The sequence below is a fragment of the Bufo bufo genome, chromosome 3 (assembly GCF_905171765.1).
Source record: "Bufo bufo chromosome 3, aBufBuf1.1, whole genome shotgun sequence".
Classification (NCBI taxonomy): domain Eukaryota; kingdom Metazoa; phylum Chordata; class Amphibia; order Anura; family Bufonidae; genus Bufo; species Bufo bufo.
In genome coordinates, this window is record NC_053391.1 from 404,756,239 (window position 1) to 404,769,771 (window position 13,533).

General features: G+C 45.8%; 2 long non-coding RNA genes and 4 other non-coding genes across 7 annotated transcripts; all 6 read left to right on the forward strand.

Annotated features, from left to right (window-relative positions):
- The first annotated feature begins 1,576 nt into the window (after positions 1-1,576).
- Positions 1,577-9,001, forward strand: LOC120995554. Of its 2 annotated transcripts, XR_005777624.1 has the most exons (10): positions 1,577-1,639; positions 2,087-2,128; positions 3,929-3,989; positions 4,569-4,595; positions 5,805-5,836; positions 6,518-6,577; positions 6,767-6,803; positions 7,017-7,043; positions 7,321-7,340; positions 8,922-9,001. It is a non-coding gene; the product is annotated as an uncharacterized LOC120995554 (long non-coding RNA). The 2 variants fall into 2 exon arrangements; XR_005777623.1 differs by lacking the exon at positions 8,922-9,001 and having other exon boundaries at positions 7,321-8,162.
- On the forward strand, positions 3,030-3,160 carry LOC120996852. Its single transcript, XR_005777950.1, has one exon. It is a non-coding gene; the product is annotated as a small nucleolar RNA SNORA40 (small nucleolar RNA).
- On the forward strand, positions 4,380-4,517 carry LOC120996834. The gene has a single exon (XR_005777933.1). It is a non-coding gene; the product is annotated as a small nucleolar RNA SNORA8 (small nucleolar RNA).
- LOC120995555 lies at positions 4,612-5,099 on the forward strand. The gene is made up of 3 exons (XR_005777625.1): positions 4,612-4,766; positions 4,848-4,849; positions 5,031-5,099. It is a non-coding gene; the product is annotated as an uncharacterized LOC120995555 (long non-coding RNA).
- On the forward strand, positions 6,326-6,449 carry LOC120996843. The gene has a single exon (XR_005777942.1). It is a non-coding gene; the product is annotated as a small nucleolar RNA SNORA18 (small nucleolar RNA).
- LOC120996835 lies at positions 6,828-6,965 on the forward strand. The gene has a single exon (XR_005777934.1). It is a non-coding gene; the product is annotated as a small nucleolar RNA SNORA8 (small nucleolar RNA).
- Positions 9,002-13,533: the final 4,532 nt, after the last annotated feature.

Below are 13,533 nucleotides of genomic sequence, written 5' to 3' on the forward strand. Positions count from 1 at the left end.
CCTCCCCATTGCTCCGATAGTAATTAGCATATGGAGCAGGAGACAGTAATAGGGCACAGCGGGCGAACGGAGCGGCGCCCAGGAATAATAGTAAGTGCAGGGAGATCTCTGGGCGCCGCTCTGTGTAGCCTGCTACTTAAAGTCTGGACCCATATAAGGTAGTCTTTAACACATAATACAGGAGGCTGGTGCCGGCAGCAGAATCGCATAGCCGGCACCCTGCCTCTGACAGGAAGCTGTGATCAGCCGCCGTTAACCCCTTAGGTGCGGCACCTGAGGGGTTAACTGCCGCTGATCTGCTGCCAGTACCCGCCTCCTGTATTAAGGGTTAATTATCCTTGATGGCGCAGTGTGCCCCCCCCCCCCCCTCAACCCCTCTAGTATTAAAATCATTGGTGGCACAGTGCGCCCGCCCCTCTCAACCCCCCCAGTATTAAAATCATTGGTGGCAGTGGCAGCTTCTGATCGGAGCCCCAGCAGTGTAATCCTGGGGCTCTGATCGGTTAACATGGCAGCCAGGACGCTACTGAAGCCCTGGCTGCCATGGTAACATCCCTGATGCTGTGTGCACTATGCACAGGGCAGCAGGGAGAGTGTGAAGTCCTATTCACCCCAATAGAGATCTATCAGGGTGAATAGGACAAGGGATTAAAAGATCCCAGGTTCTGGCCCCTAAGGGGAAAATAGTTATTAAATATTATTAAAATACACAAATTTTAAGTATAAATCACCCCCTTTCCCAATTTCACATATAAAATATATAAACAATAAATAAATAAACATATCACATATCGCCACGTCAGAAAAGTCTATGCGGTGAACGTCGGAACAGAAAAAAGAAATAAAAAGTGCGCGATTCGCCATTTTTTAAAATGCGGAATGCACGTGGCTTTTTTGGTTTATTTTTTTGCGTGGTATCGAATGGTATCGAGTATCGCAATACTTTTTTATGGTATCAAAATCGAATCAAAAATTTGGTATCGCAACAACTCTAGTTTACACCGCACAATCGGCTGCTGAGAAACGATAATTTAGGTGCCTGCACGAACGACAGGATCGTCCCCTGAACAAGAGTTTCGCTCGTTCATCGGCAGCACATTTACACGGGCAGATTGTCATGAACGAGTGTTCGCAGGAATGTTCGCTCCCGATACGCGGTCAGAGAATCCGCCTGTCTAAATCCACCTTATAATCTTTACCATTCATTATGGTTTTCCAATTTATCCATAAAAAAAAGGTAGCTGTGCGTGATTTTGGGATAATGTGTGCAGAAAAAACTAAAATTCGAGTTGGCAACACTGACGAGCTGTTTAGGATACCCCATTCCCTTTTCCTATAGCTGGATGTATCAGCACTGGGCTTCACATTAGAAGTGACCTCCTCTCCTGCAAGGGGTGAGGAGACAAAAGGCTGGTGACACTGAGCTATAAGCCACTAAACTACATACACGCCGCATCCTGTAATTATCCTGTTCTATTTCCGACAAAAAAAAGAAGCACGCCGGGGAAACGTCACTATCGCGCAAAGCGCTGAAGAGAAATCCCGCGAGAACGGGACGTCCTGAGGGCGATTCTCTCTCGCGCTATAAAAGCCCCTCGCACGCCATGCTCGGTCTCATTGCTCGGCCTGCGGAGGAGAGGTAAGGTGGCGTGTGCTAGCCTGCTTGGGCCGGAGAGTCTCTACTTGGCCTATGTTTAGTCGTGCGGTTGACACGGCCTTGCTAGATTCGGGCGCAGTCTTACATGGTTGTGTCTCTACAGCGAGGCCATATGAACGGGCAGGTTTTGCTTCCATCATGTAATCCGGATTGCAATGGTGACAATGAGACCTGGCACATGTAACCCCCGCCACTAGCGGGCGCTGTAAATGGCATTGCTTGATTTTTTTTTTTTTTTTTGGTGTAAGGCTGTGTAGGTTCAACATTATGGAGGGTACAGGCAGAGCTGTCTCTGCACAATGTTTAATCAGATGTCAAAGAAGGGGTTATTCGCCTCATGATGGCGCTCTGTGGGGGCTGCTTGCCTCCTGATGGTGCTCCCTGGGTTTCTGAATTATGCATTAGTGACAGTCTTCTTCTCTTTCCTAGGTGTTCATGTCTGACTTCTGGTCGACCATGTCCCCTGATTTGGTAAGTTAATACCTATGGCATCTTCTGTTATGCCCTCTGCTTTGCCCTTCTATGTAGCCTTCATTAAAAAAATCTTTTGCTGCTTTCACACTGGCATTAGGAGTGTCAGGCAGGGAAACTATAATGGGGATGGGTGGGAGATGTGGCTGCAGCACGGCAAACATGCCTAGAGGTGGCTGGACAAAAACTGTAGTGTAGGAAGTATCTAGGGCAGATGGCAGTTCTGAAGATGAGGAGGAAATCGTGGAGTCATAAAGGCTGTGTAGAGGGAAGTCATGCACTCTTCAGTGTCCGTGACTGTCAGCACAAAGGAGAGGTGATCCCTTATAAGCTGCTGAAAGTTGGACCATGAATGAGGTTGTGCTAATGAGAGCTAGTGAAGAGAGCAGCATCTTGCCGGACACATCCATAAACAAAGGCTGGTCAGCAATTACCTGTAGTAGGGGGGTGAGTGATTGGGCTTCATGGAGCAGTGTGCCACATGTGATCAGCAGCTTGTACACAGGGTAATGATGGGGGCCACAGCAGCCTGTGAACGGGAGGAGTCTGAAAACGGATGGGTGTGCAGCCTGACACTTGGTGGGTAAGGGGACTCCAGCGGGTGAACAGCCTGTCTGGTCCATCCTGCCGCTATTTCACGTGTGCCCTGGACTACCGCTCTGTCCCCATTGACTATAATGGGGGCAGAGTTCTGCCGCCGGGATGGCAAGAGACGGCTCTGGAGTACTGCTGCCTCTCGCCTTGCCGCCGCAGGAACTCCGTCCACATTGATCAATGGGGACGGATCCGACAGGCTGTTCACCTGCCGGAGTCCCCTGCTGCTAGTGTGAAACTAATCTAACTTCATTTTTATTTTTAATGCAGGAATGTGTAAAATGGTGATGGTGTCTATAGCCTTAACAGCACTTGCTGTTTTTCAGTTCAGCCTGTTTCTAGGTGTGAACTTGGCAGAAGTGCTAAGATTAAAACCTTCTCTTGCAACCCACAACTACTTGACTTGTAGGAGTTGTGTTACTTATGGGAAGGGACACTGCACTTCTCTATCTGCCTGTCATCCATCGAAGGCTCCAAGGTTAATAGACCTATTGAGGACCTGTCTCCTGACATGTCTGTTTTAGTAACTGCTTACATTCCCATGTATTAGTTTTGAAGCAGCTGTTTCTTCTGTTGTGGTTCCTCATCACCTCAAGGTGTTTATGAATAAAGATACAGCTGGGTGTCACCAGGTTGGGAGTGCCCCTGCAGTCTGATTGTCAGAGCGTTCTTACAAGAAAATGGTCTAGAATTGTCAGTTTCTGGAATACAATTATTTACTAAAACAGACATGTCAACAGGTTCACACATCAGTTATCTGTTCCGTTATTTCCATCAGTTAGGGCTTGTCCACACGAACGTATGTGTTCTGTGCATTGGGCACTGCAATTTCCCCAATGCATGGCGACCGTTCGTGCAGGCTCTTGGAAGGATCCAGACCATTCAACTTGAATGGGTCTGCATCCTTCTGTTCCGCCAAAAGATGGAGCAAGTTCTATCTTTTTGCAGAATGGAACCCCATGGGAGCACTCCGAAGTGCTTCTGTTCTGCATCTCTGGATTTGTGGACCCATTGAAGTGAATCAGTCCGCATCCGTGATGCGGAATTCACACGGAACGGTGTCCGTGTATTGCGGATCTGCGTATGCGGGCCACAATACGGAAACAGAACGCGTACGTTTGTGTGAACAAGCCCTTATTGTGAGTCAAAACCAGGAGTGAAGTCTATACACAGATCAGGTGATCTGATTTACACCTCTTCTTCCAGGTGGCTTACATGTGTGCTGTCCATGATATGAGGGTCCTGGAAGATCATGTCCCCTGATCTGGTAAGCTGTTTTACTTTCTCTACAGCAAATCGACTACGGATGAAACATCTGAAGTCGATTCGCATAAAACTTAGTTCCAATACTGTACGGAGCAGGAGCTCCATACAGTATTAGAATGTATTGGCTCCAATGAGCTGAAGTTATTGCTTCATGAAGTCTCACGGGACTTTGTCAAATTACTTCATAAATTACAGTAAAAATTAATTTATGAAGTATTTGGACAAAGTCCCGTGAGACTTCATAAAGCAATAACTTCAGCTCATCAGAGCCAATACATTCTAATACTGTATGGAGCTCCTGCTCCGTACAGTATAAGAACAAAGTTTTATGCAAATCAACTTCAGATGTTTCATCCGTAGTCGTTTCGCTGATCCCTAGTAGGGTCTCTGACGCACTGAACGGTATCTGCACTCAATGGAGTTTCTGTTGGGGTGTTCATTAAACAGTGCAACACTAAATCAGCAAATGGCATCGTTGGTTTCCAGGCCTTTTTGTGTCTGTAAACCTGGTTTTACGGCTGAGACAACATTTCAGTGTAAAATGCTGGTGTCTAAAGCTAACTTGTTGCTTTTCTTGCAGATATTTGGAGGTGCTCCATCACATCAGGTAAATATATACTGGTATAATAATCTAGTATATTAGGACGCTCCATTTTCCTTCTGGTTTGCCATTACATAAGATGGCGCCATTAGAAATTAAAAACTTGTCCTGCAAAAAAGTCATTGTAGAGCTGTGAATGGTAAAATAAGGGCAGGAGTCAACAAATGGTAAATTGCTGTCCTTAAAGAGGACCTTTCACTACTGTACAAACTAAAAACTAACTATTAGTGGGCAGAAAGGCGCCCAGCCGGCTATGAGCTGTGCGCTGCGATTGGCCAGCGCTGCAGCAAGGGACACGCCTCATACAAAAAATCAGTCAGAGGGAGCCTATACCGGGCGAACGGAGCGGCTCCCAGACATACTAGTAAGTGCAGGGGGACCCCTGGGCGCCGTTCTGCCCACTAATATATAGTTAGTTTTTAGTTTGTACAGTAGTGAAAGGTCCTCTTTAAAGGGAACCTGTCACCAGGATTTGGGGTATAGAGCAGAGGACATGGGTTGCTAGATGGCCGCTAGCACATCTGCAATACCCAGTCCCCATAGCTCTGTGTGCTTTTATTGTGTGTAAAAACGATTCGATACATATGCAAATTAACCTGAGGAGTTTTGTACATGAGATGAGTCAGGGACAGGACTCATCTCAGGTTAATTTACATATCTATCAAATCAGTTTTTTACACAATAAAAGCACAGAGCTATGAGGACTGGGTATTACAGATGTGCTAGCGGCCATCTAGCAACCCATGTCCTCAGCGCTATACTCAAAATCCCTTTGACAGGTTCCCTTTAAGTGGGTAACTCTGAAGAGCTAGAATGTTTCCAACAAGGCAGCTCCACACCAGCACAGGCTGTCCCAGACCTCTGTGACCTGGAAGTGCATCTCATCTGTCATTTGCAGTGCTGCAGCAGTTCAGTGACCTCTGCAATTGTGTGCTGCTGAGGCCAGTGAATGAGCGCAGCAGGGCACATGAAGGATGGGACTTCATGCTTCTAGGCTGCAGGAACAGAGCTACTTGTGTCCGGTCATTAAGGGGTTAAGATGTAGCTAACAAATTCCTGTCCCAGCTAACACCTGTCTGACTGTTCTGATGATCCAACAATGTTCAACTGCTCTGACCTAGGGTGAAGGACATAAGACTTTCTGAACAGTTCACATGTCTGTAATGGGAAAAGATGTTCTCATTTCAAATCTAATAATTTTTTTTTTTTTTTAAGCTTGGTACTGGAAGATGAAGTAGGACATGAAGGTAAAATGCTATATTTATGCCCATATACTCTATTGACGTTTATAACAGAACAGTCACCATGAAAATGCAGTGTAAGCTACAGGCAGCATGTTATAGAGCAGGAGGAGCTGAGCAGATTGAGAGTTTTAGGGGAAACTACTCCGTAGAACCTGTAGTTTATATTCCTGCATGTTCTGGGCTTTGAAGTCAAGGAGGCAGGCCTATCGGTGACTGGCGGCTATATGTGTATACTGTCAGAGGGAAGGAGGTCACTGATAGGATGGTCTTGACTTCAAGGCTTAGAATGAGCAGGGATTTAAAGTTATATAGTGTATGAGAAATGATTCCGTATAAGTGCTCAGGCTTATTCTCCAAGAAATGGCACCAGGTTGTGTCCAGTATTGCATCTTGGCCCTGTTAACTTGAATGGGGTTGGGCTGTGATGTGCAGAACATGCATCCCAATTCTATATAATACGTCACTGGGCACTGATGAGGGTGATAGGGCTGGATTGAGGTCTATCCCGATGGGGTTTTGCAGTATGCCCTCGTCGTTGGAAATGCCTCAGAGATAAAGCTTGCAGTTAGCTTTGCCTGCTAACTCTGATTAGTAGGTTATTGACTGCATAACACACGAGATTAGTATTGTACCTTGTGCTCTTCTATCTGGCCAGGTACTTATGCTTACATTCTTCCTTTTTAGATGCCTCTCCATTGGTGTCTAGCCATGCAGTATAAGGAGTTGTAAAAGTCAAAGCTGCAAGTAAGTGCTGGAGTAGCCCTATAATGGTAGGCCACGGGATTAACTTTAGTTCATGTGATGATATTGAAGTTCAACTGCTGTGTGACCAAAGTGTGAACGAAGCATGTAAATCTGACAACTGATGTGTATGGAACAGTGCGGCTCATCCTAGTTTTCAGGCTTGGTTAACCCATATGAACTTTTTTCCAGGAGCCCTTCCCACAGAGGCTGGAATGGGGAAGTTGAGGTGAGTTGGTGGTCGGGTCCCTCACGCACTGAACGGTATCTGCACTCAATGGAGTTTCTGTTGGGGTGTTCATTAAACAGTGCAACACTAAATCAGCAAATGGCATCGTTGGTTTCCAGGCCTTTTTGTGTCTGTAAACCTGGTTTTACGGCTGAGACAACATTTCAGTGTAAAATGCTGGTGTTCAAAGCTAACTTGTTGCTTTTCTTGCAGATATTTGGAGGCGCTCCATCACATCAGGTAAATATATACTGGTACACAGCAGTGATAATGTAGTACAAGATGCCTGCTGGTAATTCCACTGCACAGCGTGTACAAAGCTACTGGTCATTACCAAAGCGGCTGTAACTGTTGGTTTGTAGTTTGCTGTGGACATGACCATAAAGTAAAGTTTCAGAAGGTCTCCAAAAATGCTGTGGTTACAGCAATATGCCTTCTGAAGGACAAATCTGTTACAATTTGAGGTGTTTTTCCCCATGAAAGACCTAGTCTAATCCTGCTGCTTCTTTTCTTGCAGGCTAAATGTGTCCATTGAAGGTATGAATGGAAGGATTCCACAACTTGGCGGTCACTTCAAAGAGGGCTTTTCTGGCTGCAAACCAGCTGTCCTTACGCTGTGACCAATAACAAAATCCTCTACAGGATACTGTGGGCACTACATGTGTGTACTGTGGTCTATTATAGAGGAGATAGCCAGCAGCCTTAACAAGGCATATTGGATATATAGGACAATGCATTGTATGAACGATAAGTAGGGTTATGCTCTGGCTTATTATTGACCTCTCTTCGGATGAATGGGGCCTGACTCCTGGCATCCCTGCCCAACAGCTGAATGCTTCTGCCTCTTCAAAATTACCTGTGTGCCATCTCCTTTGTGGCAGGAGCGTGAAGGCAGTTTTGGAGAGGAAGTAATAATTAAGTCCTGTTACCCCTTCAAATGGCTGACTGGCAGGGGTGACAAGTAATACCCTTAAAGGGGTTGTCTCACTTCAGCAAATGGCATTTAAGTAGATTAAGTGAATACAAGCCACTTACTAATGTCCATATTGCCTCCTTTGCTGGCTGGATTAATTTTTCCACCACATTATATACTGCTCATTTCCATGTTTACAACCACCCTGCAATCCAGCAGTGGTGGTCGTGCTTGAACACTAGGGAACAGAGCCAACCTCTGGCCAGGAGCATGCATAGCTGGTGCTTTTTCCTATAGTGTGCAAGCACAGCCACCGCTGATGGATTGCAGGGTGGTCGCATACATAGATACAAACATTGTATAATGTGATGGAAAAATGAATAGAATCCAGGAAATATGGGCAATTGCACCCCTCGGGTGAATGCTGTAAAAACTGCCAAAATTAACAATTTTTTTGGTCACCTTGCCCCATAATGTGTAATGATCAAAAAAAATCTAATGTTCCCAAAAATGGTACCAATAAAACTGGCACCTTATCCATAGTTTCAAAAAATGGGGGTCACTTTTTAGGAGCTTCTATTGTAAGGGTGCATCAGGGGGCTTCAAATGGGATGTGGCATCTAAAAGCCAGGCCAGCAGAATCTGCCTTCCAAAAACCATATGGCATTCCTTTTCTGCTGCACCCTGCCATGTGCCTTTACATCAGTTTACAACCACAATGAGGTGTTTCTGTAACCGCAAAATTGGGGTAATAGTTTTGTTTGGCTGTTAACCCTTGATAAGTTAAATAAAATTTAAAATGGAAAATCTGCAAAAGTTAAATTTTATCTCCATTTTCCTTTAATTCTTGTGGATCACCTAAAAGGTTAACAAAGTTTGTGAAATTAGTTGAGTAACTTGAGGGGCTACAATGGGGTCATTTATTGGGGATTTCTACTATGTAAGCCCCACAAAGTGAGTTCAGACCTGAAATGGTCCTTAAAGTGGTTTTTGGAAGTTCTTAATTTCAAGATTTGCTTCTAACGTCCTAAAAAGAAAACTACAAAATGATGCTAACATAAAGTAGACATATGTGGAATGTTAAGTAATATCTCAGAATGGTTTTGATAAGTAAGATGGGTCCTCAATCTTAAGCCACTGCACAACCCTCTAACACTGACATTTTATGGAACTGGACATAGCTCACACATTTTCTTTGGTTCTAGGGTGGAGGTGACTTACCTGGCATTCCTTACTCTATGCTGTGCTGTTCCTGGTTTCTTAATAAACAGTGATGTAGAAAGTCTGTTTGACTCTTTCCTGAACAGTCCTGCATTGGTTGGTCTACAACTACAATAATACTGTATTGTGTTGTTTAAATGTTCAATGCAAAAGAAACTTGCAGCGGCTAAAGTGGAGGTAGTAAGTAGGTACAACTTTCCAAACAGCTGCTGCTACATAACTTTCTTGCATAATACATAGTGAGACACTAGCTCTCTGCAATAAAGCTGTCAGAATACACTGTGGATACATGGTGCCAGATCAGTTATTCATGAAGTCCATAGAAGCTAATTACTTACCAAGTCTTGCTGCTAAAGTACAAACACTGGTTTGTTTTCTGGGCCACCATGACTGGTGAGAGCAGAACTTGCGGCAGAGGCTTACAGCAGCCAGTTTCTTTGCTGGATCTGGCAATCTGGACATGAAGTGATGGCATTTGTCAGATGGATCTGTCTGACATGCATTGAAATACCGGATCTGTCTCCGGTGTCATCTGGAAAAACATCTTTTTTTTTTGCATTTTTAAAGGTCTGTGCATTTGCAGACCGGAAAGCCGGATCTGTTTTGCTGGAACACTTAATGCCGGATCCGCCACTAATAAACTTCAATGTAATTTAATGCTGGGTCTGGCAAGTGATCAGTATTTTTGGCCGGAGAAAAAACTGCAGCATGCTGCGGTATTTTCTCCGTCCCCAAAAAAAAAAAAAAAAAAATGTAAGAGGGACTGAACTGATGCATCCTGAACGAAGTGCTCTCCATTCAGAATGCATTTACAGGGATCAGCAACCTTTGGCACTCCAGCTGTTGTGAAACTACAATTCCCAGCATGCTCCATTCATTTCTATGAGTTTTTAGAAGAGCAAGTATGCATGATGGGAGTTGTAGTTTCACAACAGCTGGAGGTTGCCTACCCCTGCATTAGGATAAAACTGATCATTTTTTTATTTTTTTTTCCGGTATTGAGCTCCTGTGATAGAACTTAATACCGGAAAACAAACGCTAGTGTGAAAGTACCCTAATAGGCTAACATTCAAGGTGGTGTTTACATTCCACTGCAGCTCTCCTTGGCACTGGGGGGGGGGGGGTCCTTTTATGTAACTAACATACAACAGGTGCCAATCAAGCTTATTCTGCTCCATGGGTACATGTTACCACACTAAACACCTGTGCACCCATAAACTGAAGTAAAGAGACTATTGAGTAACAAGCACTTTTGTAACAAATTGCAAGAGTAATACATATTAACATTGGCCATTTAAAGGGAATCTGTCACCTACAGGAATTGCAAAGTAGCACGTTTATCAATAAGATGCTTTCTTTAAGCTGTCAGTGTTTCCCATGTTCAGAAAAATAACTTTGTAATGGAAATGAGCCTGTAATGTGCCCAATGAGTGTGGATCTTGGCAAAATGAGCCCAGACACACCTTGCCAGTGCCCAAGCCCTGGCCTCCTGCTGAGGTTAATGCTTACTGGGCACTTTAAGTAGTATGTTCTATATTGTGTGCTTTTCACAAAATGAATGGGGCTTGTGTAAAATAAAAATAAGGCACCCGGATGCAATTCATTTTTCAATGATAGGCCTCATGCACACGGCCATTGTGGTCTGCATCCGAGCTGCAGTTTTGACGGCTCGAATGCGGACCCGTTCACTTCAATGGGGCTGCAAAAGATGCGGACAGCACTCAGTGTGCTGTCTGCATCCGTTACTCCGTTCCATGGTCCGCAAAAAAAATATAACGTGCCATTAAGAATAGGCAGTTATATTAAAGGCTGTCCGCGCCGTTCCCCAAATTGCGGAACGCACACGGACGCCATCCGTGTTTTGCGGACTGCAAAACACAACGGTCGTGTGCATTTAGCCTTACTAGCAGATGCTGTGTGTTCTTCAGTTTTTCTTCACTCATGTGAAAAATTGATTCAACTTGGATGGAAAAAACGTAAACCCTGAACTCGGTCGCAGACAAAACGGATCAAACTTGCAAGAAAAACTCAGTTTTTCACTGAGCAGACCCTGACAACAATGTTTTTTCTAAAGCCTCATTCACATGTCCGTGCTCAGATCCGTGAGCAGATGGTCAGTGATGCATCCGTGTTTCACTGACACTGAACAGCTGAAAATAAAAAAAAAACACGGACCGTGCTATAACACTGATGTCTGAATACGCACATTTAAATTAATAGGGACGTGTGCTGTCCGTGGAGAACACATGCATCACGCGTCCGTGAAGCACTGACGTGTGAATGAGGCTTAAGGGCTCTTTCACACCTGCGTTATTGTCTTCCGGCATAGAGTTCCGTCGTCGGGGCTCTATGCCGGAAGAATCCTGATCAGGATTATCCTAATGCATTCTGAATGGAGAGAAATCCGTTCAGGATGTCTTCAGTTCCGGTACGGAACGTTTTTTGGCCGGAGAAAATACCGCAGCATGCTGCGCTTTTTGCTCCGGCCAAAAATCCTGAAGACTTGCCGCAAGGCCGGATCCGGAATTAATGCCCATTGAAAGGCATTGATCCGGATCCGGCCTTAAGCTAAACGTCGTTTCGGCGCATTGCCGGAGCCGACATTTAGCTTTTTCAGAGTGGTTACCATGGCTGCCGGGACGCTAAAGTCCTGACAGCCATGGTAAGTGTAGCGGGGAGCGGGGGAGCAGTGTACTTACCGTCCGTGCGGCTCCCCGGGCGCTCCAGAGTGACGTCAGGGTGCCCCAAGCGCATGGATCACGTCATCCATGCGCATGGGGCGCTCTGACGTCATTCTGGAGCGCCCGGGGAGCCGCACGGACTGTAAGTATACCGCTCCCCGCTCCTACTATGGCAACCAGGACTTTAATAGCGTCCTGGGTGCCATAGTAACACTGAAAGCATTTGGAAGACGGTTCCGTCTTCAAATGCTTTCAGTACACTTACACGTGCAACGGAAGTGCACGCCGGATCCCAACAACGCAAGTGTGAAAGAGGCCTAAGACTGCAATTGCTGCGTGCAGCAGTTGGGTAGCTGGGCGATAACATTGTGAAAGGTGGGCAATCTGTTAAGGGTGCATCCCCAAGTAGCAACTACACGGTTATATCGTGTGTCCATCATTCAAAGGGATATTTCTATCCCTGACTTTTCTGTGGATATGCCATAAAAGTCCGATAGAATCGGACTTTTATCTAGAGAATAGAGCTTCATTTGTCTACTGCAATGTATAGGAAGGTGGCTCTCCATTTACATCGATCTGAGAATGGTTTATCGGACCCCTGGGGATTTACCATAAAAGTCTTAGCTGTGGCAGATTACCGATGAAGGAGCTCTTTCTTCTCGCAATCAAGATTTTTAGGCATGTCTAATCACGTTCTGCTGCTGGCAAGCAACAAGTCAGTATGGAGACGAGCGATGGCATTAGTGATCGCTCCTCCCTGTACTCTGGAGGAGATCGCTGCATGTAATAGCAGTGGTCTCCTCCGCTGATGAGCAGGCGATTGCCAGGAAGGAACACTTCCCTCCCGACAATCGTCTGGCTGATCCCATAATTCAGGGGTGGCCAACCTTACAGACATAGAGCCAGAAAAAGAAAACGTATGACTGCCAGGAGCCACAAGCTATCCGTTTACACAAATATGCGTGCACACGACAGTATTACTGCAGTTTTCAAACATTTAAAAGTGTATTTAAACCACCTTTCCTACCTGTAACGTGGACAGCTTTAGGCCTCTTTCACACTTGCGTTGTTGGGATCCGGCATGCACTTCCGTTGCCGGAGGTGCCTGCCGGATCCGGAAAAACGCAAGTGTACTGAAAGCATTTGAAGACGGAACCGTCTTCCAAATGCTTTCAGTGTTACTATGGCACCCAGGACGCTATTAAAGTCCTGGTTGCCATAGTAGGAGCGGGGGAGCGGTATACTTACAGTCCGTGCGGCTCCCGGGGCGCTCCAGAATGACGTCAGAGCGCCCCATGCGCATGGATGACGTGATCACATGGATCACGTGATCCATGCGCTTGGGGCGCCCTGACGTCACTCTGGAGCGCCCGGGGAGCCGCACGGACGGTAAGTATACTGCTCCCCCGCTACACTTTACCATGGCTGTCAGGACTTTAGCGTCCCGGCAGCCATGGTAACCACTCTGAAAAAGCTAAATGTCGGCTCCGGCAATGCGCCGAAACGACGGTTAGCTTAAGGCCGGATCCGGATCAATGCCTTCCAATGGGCATTAATTCCGGATCCGGCCTTGCGGCAAGTGTTCCGGATTTTTGGCCGGAGCAAAAAGCGCAGCATGCTGCGGTATTTTCTCCGGCCAACAAACGTTCCGTACCGGAACTGAAGACATCCTGATGCATCCTGAACGGATTACTCTCCATTCAGAATGCATTAGGATAATCCTGATCAGGATTCTTCCGGCATAGAGCCCCGACGACGGAACTCTATGCCGGAAGACAATAACGCAGGTGTGAAAGAGCCCTTAGTGAGACTTCTGGCAATCTTTGTTTTTCACAATGTGTTTCAAATCTGGCTTGTATTCAGTCGTTGCTACTCGAGGCAATTCTTTAAGGGTACTTTCACACTAGCGTTAAAG